This window comes from Beta vulgaris, chromosome 2, assembly GCF_026745355.1.
Source record: "Beta vulgaris subsp. vulgaris cultivar EL10 chromosome 2, EL10.2, whole genome shotgun sequence".
Classification (NCBI taxonomy): Eukaryota; Viridiplantae; Streptophyta; class Magnoliopsida; order Caryophyllales; family Amaranthaceae; genus Beta; species Beta vulgaris.
In genome coordinates this window covers 30,486,537-30,509,090 of record NC_079203.1, presented here as the reverse complement: position 1 = coordinate 30,509,090, position 22,554 = coordinate 30,486,537, and the positions used below count along the sequence as shown (strand labels likewise).

Below are 22,554 nucleotides of genomic sequence, written 5' to 3'. Positions count from 1 at the left end.
GTTATTATATGATATCTTGTTGGCCGGATTCGTTTTAATGCATACTTTCATGATATTAACTTCTTATAATTTTTACTAATAAAAAAGAATAAATAATTAAAGTTATCAATGGTCAAAGTACTGCATCAAAAAATGTAAAAGTCATAGTGTTTCATCTATTTTGTTACGGAGAAAGTATATGATTTTAGCATATCGTATTCAACTAAGTAATCAAATATCACTTTCTTTAAACTAGGAAAACATGCGGTATTTTTCACATTATAGCACCTTATCTTATCTCAATGCTTACCTAGTTGAACATGGTTGAAATTTATAGGAACTCCTGGGGCTTGATTAGTCCTAATTGCATAATAGTAAAGTTATAACCTATAGGACTCAACTATAATTTATATGACTTGAATGTAAATAATCTGAACCTATAGGAACTTATTTGACCTCAAAATTATTGACTTAACTTAATTATTTAACTTGTGTTTGTGTTATTTGAGATTGTTTATACTATAATGGTATAATTCATATTTGGCTCTATTTGAATTTGTTAAAAAGTTGTATTTTATCGAAAATTGAATACTATTTTATCTTGGGCATTACTATTTACAGCCTGTATTTTTTTCAAAATTTTCCTAAATTACCCCTCACACAATCTCTCTCCTCCTCTCACTTTCTCTCACCTCACACCAACCACTACCACTTGAACCACCACCACTGAAACCACCACCACACCAGAATCACCACAACACCAGAACCACAACCACACCGAAACCACCACCCCTCGATTTTTTTTTTTTGGAAAAAACCACAGAGGAAACGAAGCATAGTTTCGTTTGGAGCAAAAGAACCAGAATTTCATTTCCTCCATGCAGGAAAAGAAGATCTAATTCGTTTCCTATGGAGGAAACAAAAAAATGCTTCGTTTCCTCTGTGGTTTTTTTTTTAAAAAAATTCGCGCGAGGTGGTTACAGTGGTGGTTTCGGTGGTGGTTTCCTCTGTGGTATTTTTCAAAAAAAAAATTGTGGGGTGGTGGTGGTGGTTCCAGTGTGGTGGTGGTTCCGGTGGTGGTGGTCCCTTGGTGGTGGTTGTCCGTGGTGGTTGGTGTGAGGTGAGAGAAAGTGAGTATGAGAGTGAGAGGAGGGGAGAGACAGTGTGAGTGAGTAAGGGGTAGTTTAGGAAGATTTTTAAAAACGTATGGGTGGTAAATAGCGAATAGGTTCCGCACGTGCAACATATATAATTGAAACAATCAATGTTAGTTAGGCTCTCATTTTTTCAGATTCTTTGTTAAAACTTGTATTCGATTGTTGTTATGCATGTTTTTAAAGCTCATATAAGTTGAGTATAGTTTGATCGGGTAGATATAATATTAGTCATGTTTAGTTCAACAACTAAACACATTATAGCCTTTGTTAAACGAATAAGTCCATTATCGCATAACAATATGACTTCATTATTAGCTTTGCCAAATGAATTAAAGTTGAGCTTAGCTTATTTGAATTTACTGTAACTAGCTAGCTTAATTGACTTGAATTGAACTAATTGATCATAATCATATAAGGCTAGTTAGTTATGAAATAAATACTACTTTGCTTGAGTGTTTAATTGGTAGGCATGAAAAATTTAGGAACGACAAAGCTTTTAAAAAAATTATACTGTAATCTCAAGTTTAGAAAATGAAACTAAATCACGAAAAAAATTACTGAACATGTTATAACATGTAGTACTGGAGCTATTTAGGTGAAAATCAGTCCTAAGGCAAATAACGGTTTAAGGGACGACGACAACTAAATTATACGACGAGTTAGCAAGAGGGGGAACCAAGGGAGAACGCAGACAGATGTTGACGCGAAAAAACCCCAATGAAGATGGGTCGAAAACCACAGGTGGCTATGAGTCCACCAATCCACTAATGCAACAATCGTCAATGAAATATGATAGTCAATATAGATCTAATGCTAAGAACAATTGACGTATCTATCTCAGTAATGAAAATCATCCCTCGTAAGTTCCATCTAAACCTGTAGAAAAAATCGAGCATAACAATACTAATACCCTTAAAATGAGCTTAACTAATTCGTAAACGAATCAGAACGGGTGGGGGCGGAGAGATTAATTAAGAGAAGTAAACTAATCTGGTTTTAAACCGGATCAGATAATAGTTAACATATTCGGTTCAAGCTGAAAATCGGATCAGTTGTTGTGGGTAACTTATCTGATTTTCAGCTCAAAACAGATCAATAAATAAATTTGGGCATGGTTTAATATTGATGGGTTGCGGTTTGTTTAACTAATCCGGTCAAAAACCGCAACGCTTCTTTTTTGCTGAAAGGCTGCTACGTACAACAAGGGTTGCTGGCCAAAAACGCAACCCTTAGGGCTGTTTTCACTGCAGTCAATTGCGTATTTTTTCACTAGTGAATAATGTATTGTTTATTAGGCTAGGTGACACTTAAATATTTGCGCTCATTCCTACAACATAGTCCATTTCACCAAGATGCACAATTTAAATATGAAAATAGTACTAATAATAATAATCTTAGTCATGACGTACAAGTACTGATATTATTCGTATCACATAATATATATCCAACTTAACATAACATCACATAACAAAATCCATTACACTATCAAATAAAATTCCTAATGGGATTCCAGGTGTTGATTGATATTATGAATTATTATATCCGTGAATTGCAATATCACCTAAAACTCGCCTTATATAATGCTTACGTATACAAACAAATAATACTAATTAAAGTTAATCACTTGATACAATATGTCAAAAATAAAACTAAAGTTTAAAACTTTAACAACTAATAAAGGTTTAATAATCAAACTTAGAACAACTTAAAATTGTTAACCAACCTCCATTAAAAAAAAAAAGATTATTCACCAACCAGGAACAATGTTCCAGTTCCTTCGCACGAAATAAAACAAAGGAAAGAGAAAGAAGAAAAGAACTCGCCCGGTACTCTGCTGTCTTCTTCAAGATCCCATGAAAAAAAGATCTTTATCAGTTATTCCCTATCAAAATTCCCGCTGTACTTGAATATGGAAATTACAATCAGGTTTATTTTTCCTTCTTTTTTTTTTCCTAAAAACCTAATTCTCGCCTCGTTTCCATATTCATAAACAGCGTCTTCAATCTCGTGGGCGCAAATTCAATCTCGCATGCACTGAGTCGAACCTCACCTGCACATAATTCAACCTCGCCTGCCCGGAATTCAATATCGCTTCACGAATCTGACATATCCTACATTAGGTATTTCCATCGGATTTCTTCATTTAGAGTAATACACATTCTTCTTTTTCAATTTCATGGTGACAAATGTAGAGGATTGATTCGATGTTCCTGTTCAACTAGTAGAGAATTCAATTTTTTTTCTTCACGAATTTCTTCATTTAGAGTAAAACGCATTTTCAATTTCAATTTCAATTTTAAATTCTTATGGCTTCAATTGAACCGCTCTTATGTTTTTTTCAGTCATCTCTAACTGAAACTCACTTATGTTGTTTTGGTCAGCACGTCTGCTCTTGAGAAACTTTATTGTTGAACCCTAGTTTTGATGATGACAAAGGAACAAAGATGCAAACTAAGTACTGGACTAATGAGTTATTTAAGTGTATGAATCTTAAGGTACCATTGAAAGGAACAAAGAGAATACTAAGTGAAGGAAGAAATCAAGTGAGGATTTTGAAGACTAAGTGAAGATGTTTCTCTAATTGATACTGCAGCAGCACTGGAGCAAGAAGAATAAAGCAAGGTGTTTTATTTCTAGTTCCATTGTAAAGGAACGAGTAATGTTGGTAAGGAACATTGGCAGTTTTATTTGAGAATGATAGTTTGTTCCTTTGTAAGGAACAAACGAATTGGCACTAAACAAATCAGTTAAAGGAACTTATAAATAAAAGGAACTAGACTTAGGCTCGAAGCATTATAACGGTTCACTAATGGAAGTTGAGTAGATTATGCCAAAAAAATAGGTAACCGTTTTAATTTAAGAGAAAATCCGATTTTATGGAAAAACTTTTTAAGGAAAAGATTTTGTTTTTAGAAAAAGATAGGAAAAATATTATCCGGTTTTTAAAAGGATTTTATTTAAAAGATAATATTTTCTTAAGGATTTAATTTCAGTTTTAATATTAAATCTGTTTTAAATTAAAACTGATTTTCGGATGATGCTCAAGTAATTCCTATAATCTAGAGCAGTAACTAAAACATTTCAACGTCTAAGTAGTGATCGTGGGATCTTGGGATGTGTTAAGGAACGTGTTCCTTGAGGGAAGGATCATCATGGGATAATGGTTTTTCACATTACACGTTTTTAATTCCAACGTTCTATATTACCATCACTATAAATATTAAAGTCTAAGTAAGTTCCAAAGTGTGTCTGACTAAGTGATTTAGTGAGTTTAACTAATTAAGTGTCAGTGCCTTCATTCTCTCATAATAGCCATTTGTTCTTTGCTTGCTTACTCTAATTCCACTAAGCTTATTACGATCAATTCTATTTTGGTTTTTGGGTTAAGGGACTTTTAGTGAAGTTTTGTAAGGGAGAAGCTTTGAGCAAAGCAAGTAAGAGTGAGAAAATTTTGAGTGAAGTTGAGAGGAACTGCTATTAAGGGAACAGTGGCTCATGGACTTGAGTTTAGGAACTCAAGGTGTGGCTCGAGAATAGAATTAGGTTGTAACAAAGTTGTTTGGCCTAATTAGTGAAAGAGTTGAGTTTAAAATCCCTAGTGGTCGAGGTTGTTTCTTCTTGTTGGGCCCAAGAAGTTTTTCCTCGTAAAAATCCCTTGTGTTCCACTAGCTTGTTTATTTGTTTAAGTTTAAATTTCCGCAAAAAGTTATGTTTATTTCTACACATACAATTTACCCCCCCTCTTGTAGTGTTCCGAGGAAAATAACAATATGTATAAGAGCTAGAACTCACGAGAGATAGGAAACCCTATTGAGAAAAAGATCCAAGGAACAATGAATACCGCCGAGAAACTTGAGGAAGGTTACTCTACGCAAAGGCCTCCCATGTTCAATGGGAAGTTCTACAACTACTGGAAGAACCGTATGGAGATATTCATCAAAGCTGAAAAGTACCAGGTATGGAGAGTCATTGAAGTTGGTGATTTCGAGGTCACAACTACAAATGACAAAAATGAGGTAACTCTAAAACCCCTCTCTGAATATGATAAAGATGATTTTGAAAAAATGGAAGTAAATGCCATGGCTATTAAATTATTGCATTGTGGACTTGGACCCCATGAACATAATAGGATCATAGGATGCAAATCTGCAAAGCAAATATAGGATTTACTAGAAGTAACCCATGAAGGAACTAATGATGTCAAAATATCTAAAATTGATTTACTAATGAATCAATATGAACTTTTCTCCATGAAGACTAAGGAAAGCATTCGAGATATGTTTAATCGTTTTACTAACATTATTGATGAGTTAGCTTCTCTTGGAAAGTTTCTTTCATCAGAGGAACATGTTCGAAAGGTTCTTAGGAGTCTTCCTAAGGACAGATGGATGACTAAAGTCACTGCTTTACAAGAAACAAAAGACTTAACTAAGTTCAACTTAGAACAGCTGGCTGGGTCACTTATGACTCATGAGCTTCACCTTGACACTGAATATGGTGAAAGCTCCAAATCAAAATCCATTGCTCTCAAAGCAGATGATGAAGATGACTCAGACTCAGAAGAAGAAGAAGCAGCTCTCATGGATCGAAAATTTCGAAAGATGTATAGGAACATGAAGAACGGGCATTTCAAAGGTAAAACTAAGAAATTTCCTAACAAAGATGCTTGTCATAAATGTGGTAGTACAGATCACTTCATCAAGGAATTTCCACTTTGGGAAAATGATAAAACCAAAGAAAGGAACAAGGAACGCTTTGCTGAAAGGAACAAAGAAAAGGTTGAGGAAAAAAGAAGATGAAGAAAAGGTTGAGATAAGTCAACATGGTCTTGAGTCAGACTTAGATTGTAAAACTAGGCCTGAAATATATGATCTTCTTTATGATGCAATTCTTGAATGTAGAGATGAACGTGAAAAACGTGAACAAACTGAACAAGCCCTTAGGGTCTGCAAAGAACACATAGAATAACTTAAGAAAATGAGAACAGATGTTGAAACTAGATTCTTTGACTTATTTGACAAAAACTTAAAAATCAAAGAATATTATGAAAGTGTGAAAAATGAAAATTATCTAATCAATTTAGAAATTTCACACTTGAAGGAGTTTGTCCCTGTTCTAAGCTCCTTTGATATAAGATCAATCCCTTTGACAGGATACAGATCTGAGATTGAAAATTTGAATAAAGAAAAAATTGTTTTAAAGGAACATATCTGCAATCTTAAAAAGGAATTGGTTGTCGCAAGGAACAGAGGCAAAACAATGGTTGTTCCTAAGTGGATTAAGAAACCACTGACCAAAAGAAAAGAAGGTCTCGGTTTTGAAAAGTACAAGAAAAGGAACAAGACCAAGAAATATGTAGATCTACCTAGCGATAAATTTTGTATGTATTGTGGAAAGGTAGGTCATTACATAAATCAATGTCAACTAAAAATTGAGATGATTGGCAAGAATGTGAAGATAAGTAACAAAAAATGGATTGTCAAATCAAGTCCTAGTCAAGAACAGGAACCCACGAAAGAAGGGGTTCCTACAACTAACAACTAGTTGATTTTTGCAGGTTGGAGAGAGGGGGAACAACACATGGTATCTTGATAGTGGTTGTTCCAAGCACATGACAAGAGACAAAACTAAGTTTCTCTTACTCACAACCTATGAAGGTGGAAGTGTAACATTTGGTGACAATAAGAAAGGTAACATAGTTGCCATGGGCAAGGTTGGTAAGTCACCATTACACTCCATTGAGAATGCATTTTTAGTTGAAGGTCTAAAACATAATATGTTGAGTATTTCCCAATTCTGTGACAAGGGAAATATCGTAAAATTTAATAACGAAAAATGCCTGATCATTAACATTAAAACTAAGAAGGTTATCTTGAATGGAACAAGGAAAGGGAACACATATATTGTGGATCTTGATCTTGTTCCTAAAATTCACTTAACGTGTCTTAGTGTTATTGAAGATGATTCACTTCTTTGGCACAAGCGTTGATAAGTGGACTTTAGGTTCACTTATTTGCATTTAGTTTAGATCATTTAGATTCATTTTAGGCCATTTAGTTTCCTTTTTTCTTTCCCTTTTCCATCTTTTCTCTTACTCTCATGTTTAGCATTTAGTTTTAGTTCATTTGCATACTATTAGGTTGCATATAGGTCATTTCATTTGCATGTGCATTCTACCCCCTCCCCCCCACCTAATGTGTTTTTGGAGTGCTTTGAAGCAGAGATATGCAAGGAAGAAGCTCCAAACAGAGGAGCGGCGTCCTGAGGAATAGGAGCGGGCGCTCCGTCGTCGAATGAGGCTGGCAGAAAGTTGGAGCGGCCCTGGAGCGGTGCAGGAGCTGTCGCTCCAAGCACTGGAGCGGGCGCTCCGTATTGGCAGGAGCGGGCGCTCCAATGCCCAGATCCCGATTCTTTTTGTTTCGTGTTTTACAACTTTGCCCTTATTTCTACGGGGTATGAAACCAATTTTGTAAGAATTCTGAGGGGAGTTTAATTTTCTGAGAAATTAATTAGTTCTAAAGAGGGAGAGTTTCTAGAGAGAGAAGTAGAACCTAGAGAGAGAAACTATATCTAAACTTTTGAATGTGGGTTATTTAAGCTATTTCAATGGAGTTTTGCATTGGAATATCATCCATCTTTGAGTATTTCTTCTATCTTTTCTCTTATCTGCTTTTATGTTTGTTTTATCTTGCTTTGGTATTGATTAGTAGTAATTAGTTGATGATTAGCTTATTAGATATGATTTTCACCATTATTGTTTCACCATTGTTGCTTCAAGCTTTTTATTTATCCCTTTCTATGGCTAGTGAGTAGATTAGTAGCTAGGGGAAGGGGATGACCTTGCTAACCATGAGTTGGCCTTAAAAGTCAAGCTTGGGGGTGTACTTTTGGTGAGATTGTGTTGTCTAACTAATTTGATTGCCTTGTTTATTTGATTGATCACCATTTGAACTTGTTGTGGAAATCTAAGGTGAAGGATTGAGAAATGAAATCTTAGATAGACCTTTAGCTAGATTATAGGTTGGCTTCACCATGAGAATAGGTGTTTGACTCCCTAGGACCTCGTTTGGATCGCTATGAGTTGTGGAAATACTTGATTAACCGATTTTACCATAAGAATATGTAAAATCGATTGATTAAGTCCTCCTAATTAGCTCGAGAGAGTAATTGGGAAGCATTTGAGCGATCGAGTCCCCTAATCGACCCTATTGAATCCCCTTGGCTTGACGATTTGGTTGATAATTTGTTAGCTCGTGAATCCCCTATCCCTAGTGTCCTTTTAATATAGTTTAATTCGTATTATTTAATCTATTTGTTAGCTTCTTAGTTCCTAATTTCTAAGTTGTTCACTAATTTCAAAAACCCCCAAAAATAGGCTTAGCTCGCTAAATCACATTCGATCCTTGATTAATCTTTGCTTCCTTGTGGATTCGACCCTTTCTTACTCTATATTAGGCTAAGTTAGGTATTTAATTTGGCACGTGCAACGACCGTGTCAAGCGTCTAGGACATGCTAGCTTTTCATTACTTGAAAAACTTAGATCAAAAGACCTTGTTTTGGGATTACCATCCATAAAATTTCATATTGATCAAGTTTATGATGCATATGCACGAGGTAAGCAAGTTAGATCCTCTTTCAAGTCTCACTAGTGGAAAAATGAAGAAGGGCTGCGCTAAAAAAGGCATGTAGGGCTGCGCTTTTTGACAGCAGCCCTTTCAGTAGCAGCCCTTCACTTTTTAAGTAGGGCTGCGCTAGAAAAGCGCAGCCCTTAAGCTAGAAGGGCTGCGCTAGTTAGGAAAAAGCGCAGCCCTTCTAGCCCAGAAGGGCTGCGCTAGTTAAGAAAAAGCGCAGCCCTTCTGGGCGAGAAGGGCTGCGCTTTTTCCTAACTAGCGCAGCCCTTCCTACCAAAAAAAAAAAAAAAAAAAAAATTTTTTTTTTTGTCATTTTTTTACTCATAATCTCACATTTTCAGAAATTAAACAGAAGAGAAGAGAAACGAAACGAAAATACTAAACCCAAACAAAAAAAAATGAAACGAAAATGAAAAAAAGGAACAAAAACTAATATACAAAGAGAAGTATACAATAAGTATACAAGAAGTATACAAGAACATTAATCAAAACAAAGATGAAAATACAAGAAATTATATAGAAAGAGAAGTATACAAGAACATTAATCAAAATAAACAAAGAGAAGCATATACAAGAATAACATTAATCAAAATAAACAAAGAGAAGTATACAAGAACATTAATCAAAACATATAAACAAAGAGAAGTATACAAGAACATTAATCAAAACATATAAACAAAGAGAAGTATACAAGAACATTAATCAAAACATATAAACAAAGAGAAGTATACAAGAACATTAATCAAAACATATAAACAAAGAGAAGTATACAAGAACATTAATCAAAACATATAAACAAAGAGAAGTATACAAGAACATTAATCAAAACATATAAACAAAGAGAAGTATACAAGAACATTATAGATCTGAAAATACAAGAACTACAACCTGATAATGTTTAAATACATAAAACAAAACCCAAATACATAATTTAAGGGAAAAAAAAAATTTCGAAAAAACTTAAAATGGCTATTTGGAGGCTTAAACGAACTCGGATGGCTTAAAAAGCCTAAACGTCACGACATAGCGGTGAGTTTGACTCGTTGGCTCGTTCCGCTTCCGAAAAGGTATCACAATAGGCAATCGGACTCCGTCGCCATGTTTAGTGCAAATCATTTCAAGGTTTTTGTCGCAAATGTTTATGGGAGATTTTGAGAGAGAAGAGAGGATGAGAGAGAAGAGAGGATGAGAGAGAAGGAGGAAAGAAATAATGAGGGACGTGAGAGAGGAGAGAGAATGAGGGATAACATATTTGACGAATCCCCGCTCAATATTTCAAAGCCCGCGATTCCGAAATTTCAAATTTTTTTAGGAAGGGCTGCGCTTTTTTTAAAAAGCGCAGCCCTACTAAGCAGAAGGGCTGCGCTTTTTAAAAAAAGCGCAGCCCTACTAAGCAGAAGGGCTGCGCTTTTTTAAAAAGCGCAGCCCTTCACTTAGTAGGGCTGCGCTTTTTTAAAAGCGCAGCCCTTCTTACCTACAGAAGGGCTGCGCTTATTTAAAAAAGCGCAGCCCTACTAGTGAAGGGCTGCGCTTTTTTTAAAATGTGCAGCCCTTCTGCTTAGTAGGGCTGCGCTTTTTTAAATAAGCGCAGCCCTTCACTAGTAGGGCTGCGCTTTTACGAAAAGCGCAGCCCTTCCTGCGCAGCCCTTTATGTTTTTTCCCCTAGTGTCGAAAACAATAGTAAGTACCACTAAACCATTAGAACTAATTCATACGGACTTATCTGGACCTATGAGAATTCAAAGTAGAAGTGAAAAGAGGTATGTATTAGTTATTATCGATGACTACTCAAGGTATACTTGGGTTATTTTTCTCTCTAGTAAAGATGAGACTTATGATGAGTTCCTTGTCTTTGCTAAAAGAGTTCAACATTTGAGTGGTCATAAAATAATGCATATAAGATCTGGTCATGGCAATGAATTTGAAAATTATAAATTTGATGACTTAAGCAGAGATAATGACCTAGATCATAATTTTTCTGCCCCTAGGACACCACAACAAAATGGTGTTGTAGAAAGGAAAAATAGAACTTTAGAGGAAATGTTTAGAACCATGTTAATTGCTAGTAAGCTTCCAAAGAACTTTTGGGCTTGAAACTGTTGTACATAATTAACGTGCCATGATGAGACCTATATTAACAAAAACTCCTTATGAACTTTACTTTGGAAAGAAACCAATATCATTATTTTAGAACATTTGGTTGCAAATGTTTTGTGCATAAAATGGAAAAGATAATCTTGGAAATTTGATGCAAAGTGATGAAGCAATATTTTAGGATCTCATCACATAGTAAAGCTTATAGAGTTATAACAAAAAACTATGTGTGTTCGAAGAGAGTATTCATAATTTTGATGAATCTGACAAATACAATCCAAGCATACAAGTTGATGACTATGAAATTGGGTTGGTACAACCAAGTGAGAAAAATGCAGATTCAATGAAGAAGAAGAAGTACAAGAGGAAAGGAACGAAGAAAATGAAAATAATCACAATAATGATGTTCCTGTTCCTCAAGGTGAGGAAGTTGTTCCTGTTCCTTAAGATGAAGGAATAGAGTCTACTATGGCTAATAGAGGAACAACTGATCATAATTCCTCATCTACTCAAGGAACTCACGAGGAACAACCTATTCCTATAAGAGAATTTCAACCAAAACCTTGGAGATAACAAAAGTCACATCCAATGGAACTCATAATCAGGACATATCCAAAGGTACGCAAACTAGATCTCAGTTAAGGAATTTTGTGCATTTCATGCGTTCCTATCAATGATGGAACCAAGAAATCATGAAGAAGCCTAACTGACTCTGATTGGATTACTGCATGCAAGCTGAATTAAATGAGTTTGAAAGAAACAAGGTATGGCATCTAGTTCCTCTCTAAACAACAAAAAGTAATTGGCTTAAAATGGGTGTTTAGAAAAAACTAGATGAATATGGAACCATTGTCAGGAACAAAGCTAGACTTGTAGTAAAAGGTTAAATCAACAAGAAGGAATAGATTATGAAGAAACCTTTGCTCCTGTAGCTAGATTAGAAGCCATTAGAATTCTAATTGCATTTGCTGCTTACATGGGATTTAAATTATATCAAATGGATGTTAAGTGTGCATTTCTAAATGGCTATTTAAATGAAGATGTATATGTTGAACAACCCCCAAGCTTTGAAATCTCCCAAATCATGTCTACAAGCTTGATAAAGCCCTTTATGGGTTAAAACAAGCGCCTAGATCATGGTATGAGAGATTATCTAAGTTCCTTTTAGAAAACAATTTAAAAGAGGAAAGGTTGATAAAACCTTGTTCCTAAAATCAAAGGAACTGACATTTTCTTGTTCAAATATATGTTGATGACATCATATTCGGAGCACAAATGAAACATTGATGCAAAGAATTCTCAAATCTCATGAGTAATGAATTTGAAATGAGTATGATGGGTGAGTTAAATTTCTTTCTTGGTTACAAATCAAACAAACTGAAAAAGGAATAATTGTTCACCAACAAAAATACATAAAGGAACTATTGAAGAAATATGGCCTCGAAAATTCAAAGATAAATCACACTCTATGGGAACTTCAACTAGATTAGATGAAGACTCCATAGGAACAAGTGTTGATCAAACAAAATATAGAGGAATGATTGGTTCACTTTTGTATCTAACTGCTAGTCGTCCAGACATAGCTTTCAGTGTTGGTTTGTGTGCTAGATTTCAAGCAAATCCAAAAGAGTCTCACTACTGCGTGAAGAGAATTCTTAGATATCTTAAAGGAACAGATGATCTTGGACTCTACTATCCAAGAAGTGATACATTTGAGCTAAAAGGATATGCAGATGCAGATTATGTGGAGATCTTGTAAATAGGAAAAGCACCTCAGGTATGGCAATTCCTTAGTCATAGTTTAGTTTCTTGGAGTACCAAGAAACAAAACAAGTGCTTTATCCACTGCTGAAGCAGAATATGTAGCTGCTGCTGCATGTTGCTCTCAAATGCTTTGGATAAACAACAACTTAGTGACTATGGAATAAACTTTAATTGTGTTCCTATTTATTGTGATAATACTAGTGCATTAGTATTTCAAAGATCCAGTGCATCATTCAGAGTTAAGCATATACATATCAGACATCACTTTCTAAAGAAAATGTTGAAAAAGGTTTGATTAAACTTGAGTTTTGTCAAACTGAAATCAGATTGCTGATATACTAACTAAGCCTTTACAAAGAGATAGATATGAAAAATTAAGGCTTGAGTTAGGTTAATAAAATTAAGTATTGTTCCTATCATTCCCCCATGTTTGAATTAATTTGATGACTTTGTTGATATAATGATTGTGTTTAATTGCCTAAGACCATTGCAAATAGAATGTTGAAAACATAAACATGAATTCAAGAGGAATAAACAACTCACAAATGTCACATAATACTCCCCTTACTGTTCCTAAGGTAAGAAACATGCATAATATGAAGAACTTGATAGTAGCATTAGTTGTTCCTATAGCACAAGTTCCTTAGCTTTATTTTCTTTCCAAAAATTAAAAATCCATAAAAATCAAAAATCCGAAAATCCCAAAAATATAGGAATCAGATTTAATTAAATCTTGATTCTCATTTATCTGTTTTTCATTTTTTTCTTTTTATTTATTTTTTTTGTTTTTACGCGTGTAACACTTCACCTATGTTACATGCATTTCATCTTCCTCTTTAATTCATCTCATAAACCGTGTTCCTTAGACTCTTCAACTTCGCCATTGATAATCCTCCTCACACCTCTTCACAAACCATAAAACCCTAACCTTACTTCACAAAATGGCAAAAACATCACGCAATTCACCTTTCCCAAACACAAACTCTCCCAAAACTTTGAAAATGGAAAACACCTCTTCTCCTACCAAAACCCTATAAATCGAACAAATTCAAGAAACACCCATAGAAGAAGAACAAAAATTAGAATCTCCAAGAAGGAGTGTGCGAAGGAGAAAATTGATTGGGGAAGATGATGAAGATGAATCCCCGGAACAAACTCATGGAGAAGAAGAAGTAACCCCTGTTCCTTCCAAAGGAACTGCTACTTCTTCATCCAAGAAACGAATTGAACGAAGTGAGTCAAGGTATGTGTTAGGTTTTTGTGTGGATTCAGAATGGGCAAAAGAAGTGCAATTTAATGAATCGACTGATATACTAAAGGAACAGGGTATGGAATACATGTTTGAATATGCATTTAACAATGCTCTAGTTCCTTTAGCAATGGATGAATTTTGTGCAAATTTCACTAACACTGATGGTATTTGCACTATTGAAGTAAGGGGGAAGAAAATACAATTTACTAAAGAAACTTTGGCCAAAATTTGGGACGTTCCTTGTAAAGGAACAAATGTGTACTTTAAACGGAAAGGAACTGTTTCCTTTCCTAATTTTCCCCAAGACAAGATTGTTGAATCTTTTGGGGGAATCGTTGGTCAGAACAAGATAAACCACAACCTACTCTCTCCTGTCCACAAAGTCTTGTTTAATTTAGTTTGGAGAACACTCATTCCTCGAACTGCAAAAGAGGAATGAAGTGGGTCTCTTGGATATGTTTTATATGTTCTGTCTAGACCTCCACATACAAATAAACTTTCCTTCTCTTTTCATCCAACATCTTACCCATTCTATAAAAAACAATTGTGTAGTTGGTTATGACGCTTTGATCACCTCTCTTCTTCATCACTTTAAGGTAAAGATAACTGGTTGGCCCACTTTAGGAACTAAACAAGGAAATATCCTTAATGAGAAAACTCTAAATGGTCTGGATCTCTCTGTGCAAAATGGAGTACTGACTCAAAGGAGAACAACTCCCAGTTCCTCTAGCAAGAGGAAACTGCCCAGGGCAGTTGATGAGGAACTAGGTGATGTTATTTTGGAGGAACCAGTTCCTGCACCCATTGAACCCAAGGAACCTAAACCAAAGAGGCGCAAAACAGTAGCCAAAAAGTCTACCCCTCATGTTCCTACAAGAGTTAGGCAGAGCTCTAGACTGAAAATTGCTCTTTCTGCCCCTGTTCCTTCTAACAAGGACTCTCCATTAGTTATTTTTGATGTGGAGGAACAAGAACAAAACTCTACCTAGGAACCAACTCCTCCATCATCACCTAAACTCTCGGTTCCCCTCACTAAACTTTCTTCCATCTCTCCCTCATCTTTTTCTATTCCTTCCAGCTTTGAACGATAAAGGATGAGTTGACTGGTCCTAATCCCTTCTCTACCACCTCTACAAATATTCCACCACCACCACCACCACCACCACCTTTTCTTCCTCATATATATACCACCACCTCTCCATATGTTTCTACTCCAAGAACTGATGGTCCTTCAAACAACCCTACCCCAGTTCCTCCATCAAAACCTCCTACTGCCTCTGGTTCTAAGGGTGAGGAACAGTTCCTTCGGATGATTGTGGCTGGGTAAATGAAGTTTGTCTTCCTGCACAACATATGATAAAATTTTATAATCATCTTCACTAGACCTTAGATGATAAAACTGACAAGATGCTGGGTCTCATGAAAGTTCTAAGTGATACGGTGATTGAGCAACAGAAGAAGATGGAGACAATGGCCCTAGCCCTTGAGAGTTTGAAGCAGAAGGTTGGTGAAAATCATGGTGAAGTGATGAAGAAACTGGAGGATGTGGTAGAAGAAGAAGTTGTTGAGGAACACCATTCCCCTCCCCTTTCTTAGTTCTTAGTTCCTGTTTGTCTTTCGAGGAACAAGACTGATTAGCTTTGTTTCGTTTTTTTTTCTTTTTCTTTCTTTGTCTCTTTTTGTAGTTAAAGGAACAAGTGCTATATAATTATGACTTTTGCTACTTTGTCTTTGTTTGTGATTTATGTGCATAATTTCTTCCTTGGAATGGCTAATATTCTGTGATTGATGTTTGAGCTAGTCTAACCTTTGTATATTCTAACTAAACCATGTTTGGTGCTTGCTCATGGTCTCAAGGTCTTGAAAACAATTCACGAAATCATGTAGAGTTTGCTCTTTTTGAAGATGACAAAGGGGGAAAAGATTTAAGGAACAAACTGTCAATAAAATGAATTTTTTTGAAAGGGTAAATGAAAAATCAAAAATAGGTAAAGGTAAATGAAAAATCAAAAATATGTTAAGGTAAATGAAAAATCAAAATCAAACATTAAGTGGGTTACTTAATTTTGTTGTATTTTTCATTTTCTGCTTTATTGTTTTATCTTTTTCATTCACTTATATTATTTGTTATTTCCTTAGTTTGTACCTTTGTTGTCATCATCAAAAAGGGGGAAATTGTTGAACCCTAGTTTTGATGATAATAAAGGAACGAAGATGCAAACTAAGTAGTGGACTAATGAGTTATTTAAGTGTATGAATCTTAAGGTATCATTGAAAGGAACAAAGAGAATACTAAGTCAAAGAAGAAATCAAGTGAGGATTTTGAAGACTAAGTGAAGATGTTTCTCTAATTGATACTGGAGCAGCATTGGAGCAAGAAGAATAAAGCAAGGCGTTTTATTTCTAGTTCCATTGTAAAGGAACGAGTAATGTTGGTAAGGAACATTGGCAGTTTTATTTGAGAATGATAGTTTGTTCCTTTGTAAGGAACAGACGAATTGGCACTAAACAAATCAGTTAAAGGAACTTATAAATAAAAGGAACTAGACTTAGGCTCGAAGCATTATAACGGTTCACTAATGGAAGTTGAGTAGATTATGCCTAAAAAATAGGTAACCGTTTTAATTTAAGAGAAAATCCGATTTTATGGAAAAACTTTTTAAGGAAAAGATTTTGTTTTTCGAAAAAGATAAGAAAAATATTATTCGATTTTTAAAAGGATTTTATTTAAAAGATAATATTTTCTTAAGGATTTAATTTCAGTTTTAATATTAAATCTATTATAAATTAAAACTGATTTTCGGATAATGCTCATCAAGTAATTCCTATAATCTAGGAGCGGTAACTAAAACATGTCCACGTCTAAGTAGTGATCATGGGATCATGGGATGTATTAAGGAACATCATGGGATAATGGTTTTTCACATATACATGTTTTTAATTCCCACGTTCTATATTACTGTCACTATAAATATTAAAGTCTAAGTAAGTTCCAAAGTGTGTCTGACTAAGTGATTTAGTGAGTTTAACTAATTAAGTGTCAGTGCCTTCATTCTCTCATAATAGCCATTTGTTCGTTGCTTACTTACTCTAATTCCACTAAGCTTATTTCGATCAATTGTATTTTGGTTTTTGGGGTAAGGGGACTTTGAGTGAAGTTCTGTAAGAGATAAGCTTTGAGTAAAGCAAGTAAGAGTGAAAAAACTTCGAGTGAAGTTGAGATCAACTGCTGTTAAGGGAATAGTGGCTCAGGAACTTGAGTTTAGGAACTCAAGGTGTGACTCGAGAATAAAATTAGGTTGTAACAAAGTTGTTTGGCCTAATTAGTGAAAGAGTTGAGTTTAAAATCCCTAGTGGTCGAGGTTGTTTCTTCTTGTTGGGCCCAAGAAGTTTTTCCTCATAAAAATCCCTTGTGTTCCTGTAGTTTGTTTATTTGTTTAAGTTTAAATTTCAGCAAAAAGTTATGTTTATTTCTAGACATACAATTCATCCCCCCTCTTGTAGTGTTCCTAGGGAAATAACATTTATTGAGATTTAGGCTTCTTGATTCTAATTGGTATATATAGGGTGAACATTTTTCCATTCGCGCGAGGTGGTTACGGTGGTTTCCTCTGTGGTATTTTTCAAAAAAAAAAAAATTTGCGGGGTGGTGGTGGTTTGGGTGGTGGTTCTAGCGTGGTGGTGGTTTCGGTGGTGGTGGTTCGGTGGTGGTGGTCCCTTGGTGGTGGTTGTCCGTGGTGGTTGGTGTGAGGTGAGAGAAAGTGATTATGAGAGTGAGAGGAGGAGAGAGACAGTGTGAGTGAGTGAGGGGTAGTTTAGGAAGATTTTGAAAAAAATACGGGCGGTACATAGCGAATAGGTTCCGCACGTGCACCATATTCAATTGAAAGAATCAATGTTAGTTAGGCTCTAACTTTTTCAGATTGTTTGTTAAAACTTGTATTCGATCGTTGTTATGCATGTTTTTAAAGCTCATATAAGTTGAGTATAGTTTGATCGGGTAGGTATAATATTAGTCATGTTTAGTTCAATAACCAAACACATTATAGCCTTTGTTAATCGAATAAGTCCATTATACTTAAATATATACGCATAACAATATGACTTCATTATTAGCTTTGCCAAATGAACTAAAGTTGAGCTTAGCTTATTTGAATTTACTGGAACTAGCTAGCTTAATTGACTTGAATTGAACTAATTGATCATAATCATATAAGGCTAGTTAGTTATGAAATAAATACTATACTTGCTGAGTGATTAATTGGTAGGCATGAAAAATTTAGGAACGACAAAGCTTTTAAAAAAATTATACTGTAATCTCAAGTTTAGAAAATGAAACTAAATCACGAAAAAAATTACTGAACATGTTATAACATGTAGTACTGAAGCTATTTAGGTGAAAATCAGTCCTAAGGCAAATAACGGTTTAAGGGACGACGACAACTAAATTATACGACGAGTTAGCAAGAGGGGGAACCAAGGGAGAACGCAGAGAGATGTTGACGCGAAAAAACCCCAATGAAGATGGGTCGAAAACCACAGGTGGCTATGAGTCCACCAATACACTAATGCAACAATCGTCAATGAAATATGATAGTCAATACAGATCTAATGCTAAGAACAATCGACGTATCTATCTCAGTAATGAAAATCATCCCTCGTAAGTTCCATCTAAACCTGTAGAAAAAATCGAGCATAACAATACTAATACCCTTAAAATGAGCTTAACTAATTCGTAAATGAATCAGAACGGGTGGGGGCGGAGAAATTAATTAAGAGAAGTAAACTAATCTGGTTTTAAATCGGATCAGATAATAGTTAACATATTCGGTTCAAGCTGAAAATCGGATCAGTTGTTGTGGGTAACTTATCTGATTTTCAGCTCAAAACAGATTGATAAATAAATTTGGGCATGGTTTAATATTGATGGGTTGCGGTTTGTTTAACTAATCCGGTCAAAAACCGCAACGCTTCTATTTTGTGCTGAAAGGCTGCTACGTACAACAAGGGTTGCTGGCCAAAAACGCAGCCCTTAGGGCTGTTTTCACTGCAGTCAATTGCGTATTTTTTCACTAGTGAATAATGTATTGTTTATTAGGCTAGGTGAAACTTAAATTATATTTGCGCTCATTCCTACAACATAGTCCATTTCACCAAGATGCACAATTTAAATATGAAAATAGTACTAATAATTATAATCTTAGTCATGACGTACAAGTACTGATATTATTCGTATCATATAATATATATCCAACTTAACATAACATCACATAACAAAATCCATTACACTAACACATAAAATTCCTAATGGGATTCCAGGTGTTGATTGATATGACGAATTATTATATCCGTGAATTGCTATATCACATAAAACTCGCCTTATTTAATGTTTACGTATACAAACAAATAATAGTAATTAAAGTTAGTCACTTGATACAATATGTCAAAAATAAAACTAAAGTTTAAAACTTTAACAACTAATAAAGGTTTAATAGTATAACTTAGAACAACTTAAAATTGTTAACCAACCTCCTTTTTAAAAAAAAAGATTATTAACCAACCAGGAACAATGTTCCAGTTCCTTCGCACGAAATGAAACAAAGGAAAGAGAAAGAAGAAAAGAAATCGCCCGGTACTCCGCTGTCTTCTTGAAGATCCCATGAAAAGATCTTTATTAGTTATTCCCTACCAAAATTCCCGCTTTACTTGAATATGGAAATTAGAATCAGGTTTATTTTTCCTTTTTTTTTTCCTAAAAACTTAATTCTCGCCTTTTTTCCATATTCATAAACAGCGTTTTCAATCTCGTGGGCGCAAATTCAATCTCGCATGCACTGACTTGAACCTCACCTGCACATAATTCAACCTCGCCTGCCCGGAATTCAATATCGCTTTACGAATCTGACATATCCTAAATTAGGTATTTCCATCAGATATCTTCATTTAGAGTAATACACATTCTTCTTTTTCAATTTCATGGTGACAAAGGTAGAGGATTGATTCGATGGTCTTGTTCAACTAGCAGAGAATTCAATTTTTTTCTTCACGAATTTCTTCATTTAGAGTAATATGCATTTTCAATTTCAATTTCAATTTTAATTTCTTACGGCTTCAATTGAACTGCTCTTATGTTTCTTTCAGTCATCCCTAACTGAAACTCACTTATGTTGTTTTGGTCAGCACGTCTGCTCTTGAGAAAATTTCTTGAGATTTAGGCTTCTTGAATCCAATTGGTATATATAGGGTGAACATTTTTCCATTCATGCATATTTCTTACAAGCAAATTATGTGTTGGACGAGCATCGAATATTAGGGATTATAACATTGCTAGTTGCAGCTGTAGATTATTGTGAAACTGATTCTATCCTCAGAAGCTTGTAAGTATTCTTTTGCAAATTTCCTAAGCACCTAGAAAAAATGTTTTGACACGATTCAGTTTTATAGATGTAACTGCTGAGTACTGTAATTTGTGCTGTATACTCCACACATTCCTACCAAGTATGTTGTTGGTTTTAAGGGTACTTAATGGCTGCAAAACTTGGAGTATGCACTTGAAATTCAAGTGTTAAAGTTGTGAGCATCTTTTTGGTTATAAAGCTTTTAAAAAATAGTAAATTGTCTCTGAGAAGATCTGAATTTTTATTAATTCAAATTTGTGGTTTTTCTGATTTAATATGCTGTCATTGAGAGGATAACTTACATGAGCTTAATTTTGAAGAACTTCATGGTGTATCTGGGTATGAAGCACCGAAACCTCTAGGACCTTAAGCTGACTTGTTTTTTTGCCCTGAAACCTCGGTCGTTTTTTCGTGCTAATGAAATTCGGAAATGTCTAGGACCTGAAATGAAACATTTCCGCAATGCATGGGTACTTATCTGGTGACTGGATACAGAGCACAGTATCAGCTTAATGTTCTTTATTTGTTTCTTTTTTCTTACTCCTTAGTTTCGGGATTTCGGGATGTTGGAAATGCTTTGCAGTATGAAAGTATTCTTAGTTTGGTCATCTTGTTTCTTGTTGGTTGGTTGAGAAACTGGCTAAGAGTTTTAAGAATCACAAGTAACATGCTTTTTCAAATTTTGGAATCAGGTGGAGTTGACTGTGTGGCTGGATTTGCTCCTCCATTTTCGCAGCCGCAAATTCTATTTGCAGAGGTTGTAGTTGCTAGAGAATTAAGCATATAGTATATATATGAGTATACTACAGTATAACTAGTAGTAGTGTGTATAATTATAAACTTATAATAATGCCTAGCTAATTTTAGGGAGGAATAGTAGACATCATTTAAGATTAGTTATCCTTTTGACAGCCCAAGATACTAACCAGGTGCATATTTTTTTTCTCTTGGTACTTCATGGGCAGTGTATAGTTATCAAATCAAAATGTAGTTTTGCAGAAAATTCAATGTTTTATTCTCAGCAACTTGAAGATGAAATGCGATAATAGGTACCAAATCAAAAAGTTTTCTTTTTTATTTTGTTTGACGTATAACTATGATGTGAAATCTTTTGTAAAACTTTTATGTGGTACCAATAAGATCTGGCATTTGAGTGATTCTACTTCTGCAACTTTAGTTTTTGAGTGATTTATAAGTTATTCAAGCTACCTTTTCAATCTGCTATCTTGCATATGATACAAGTCAAAAGGAATGAGATTAATGGAGGAGGAAAAAGAAACAAATTATTGCCCCGCTGTCGGTTGCCAAGTTATTAAGACAAGCATCGAACAAGGAAAAGCATGCAACACATGGAACAAAAGAAGCACAAACAATTAAAGCAGCCCTTGCATTTGATGTAGATGAGGTAATCAGTTACTTGTACTCATTATAAAATAATTATATTTTTAATTTATATAAATATTTCATTTATAATTAATAGTACATTCTAATTCTAAAATGACAGGATGAGGACGAGGATGAGGACGAGGATGAGGATGAGGATGATATGTGATGATGATGATGATGATGATGATGATTATGATGATGATGATGATGATGAGGAGGAGGAGGAGGAGGAGGATGAGGATGTGGATTATAAAGAGTATGGTGAAATGCAAATAAACGAAGAGTAGTATGACTTTGGTTGACTCTGAGGTGTTACTGTTGAGGATGAGGATGCACCGAAACTAATTTTAACTTTGGTAGTTTTCCTAAGTTTTGGGCTTGCAGGTTGTTGGATGACATAGGATGTTTTATCTGGTTGATATTGTACTACAATTTTTGAGATGTTACTACATTATATTTGCTTTTATTTGGTAATATTTCTTGGAAATAGTAGAACTTCGGTTTCTATGAAATTTAGTGGTTTAATTTTGCAGTTTTATCAAGGTTATTTCTATAGGTGATCGTGCTTGAAAATGTACAAAATAATACACTAGATTGTTTTCGGTGCATCCAAACACCATTCATGATAGGTCTCAAATTGCTTCGAAATATCACTATTCGAATAATAAGATATCACCTCTAATTATATTTGAATTAATATTATGTGGTTGTCCTTAAATATATCAAGTTTCAGAAACATTTTTATATTACCTCTAATTATATCTCGAGGCAAAATCATATGATTGCCCCTAAATATATGTGGTTTTTAGAAGCAATTTGTTATATTGGCTCTAATTATATTCTGAGAAAAAATTATATAGTTGCTCCTAAATATATGTAGTTTTTAGAAACA

At 34.7% G+C, this 22,554-nt stretch overlaps 1 long non-coding RNA gene across 5 annotated transcripts; it reads left to right on the top strand.

The window, feature by feature from the left end:
- The first annotated feature begins 19,270 nt into the window (after window positions 1-19,270).
- Window positions 19,271-22,174, top strand: LOC104886982 (uncharacterized). 5 transcript variants are annotated; one of them, XR_002039226.3, is made up of 4 exons: window positions 19,384-19,510; window positions 19,673-19,798; window positions 20,969-21,681; window positions 21,781-22,174. It is a non-coding gene; the product is annotated as an uncharacterized LOC104886982 (long non-coding RNA). The 5 variants fall into 5 exon arrangements; XR_007271229.2 differs by having other exon boundaries at window positions 19,673-21,681; XR_007271230.2 differs by having other exon boundaries at window positions 19,403-19,555; window positions 19,673-21,681.
- The last annotated feature ends 380 nt before the right edge of the window (window positions 22,175-22,554 follow it).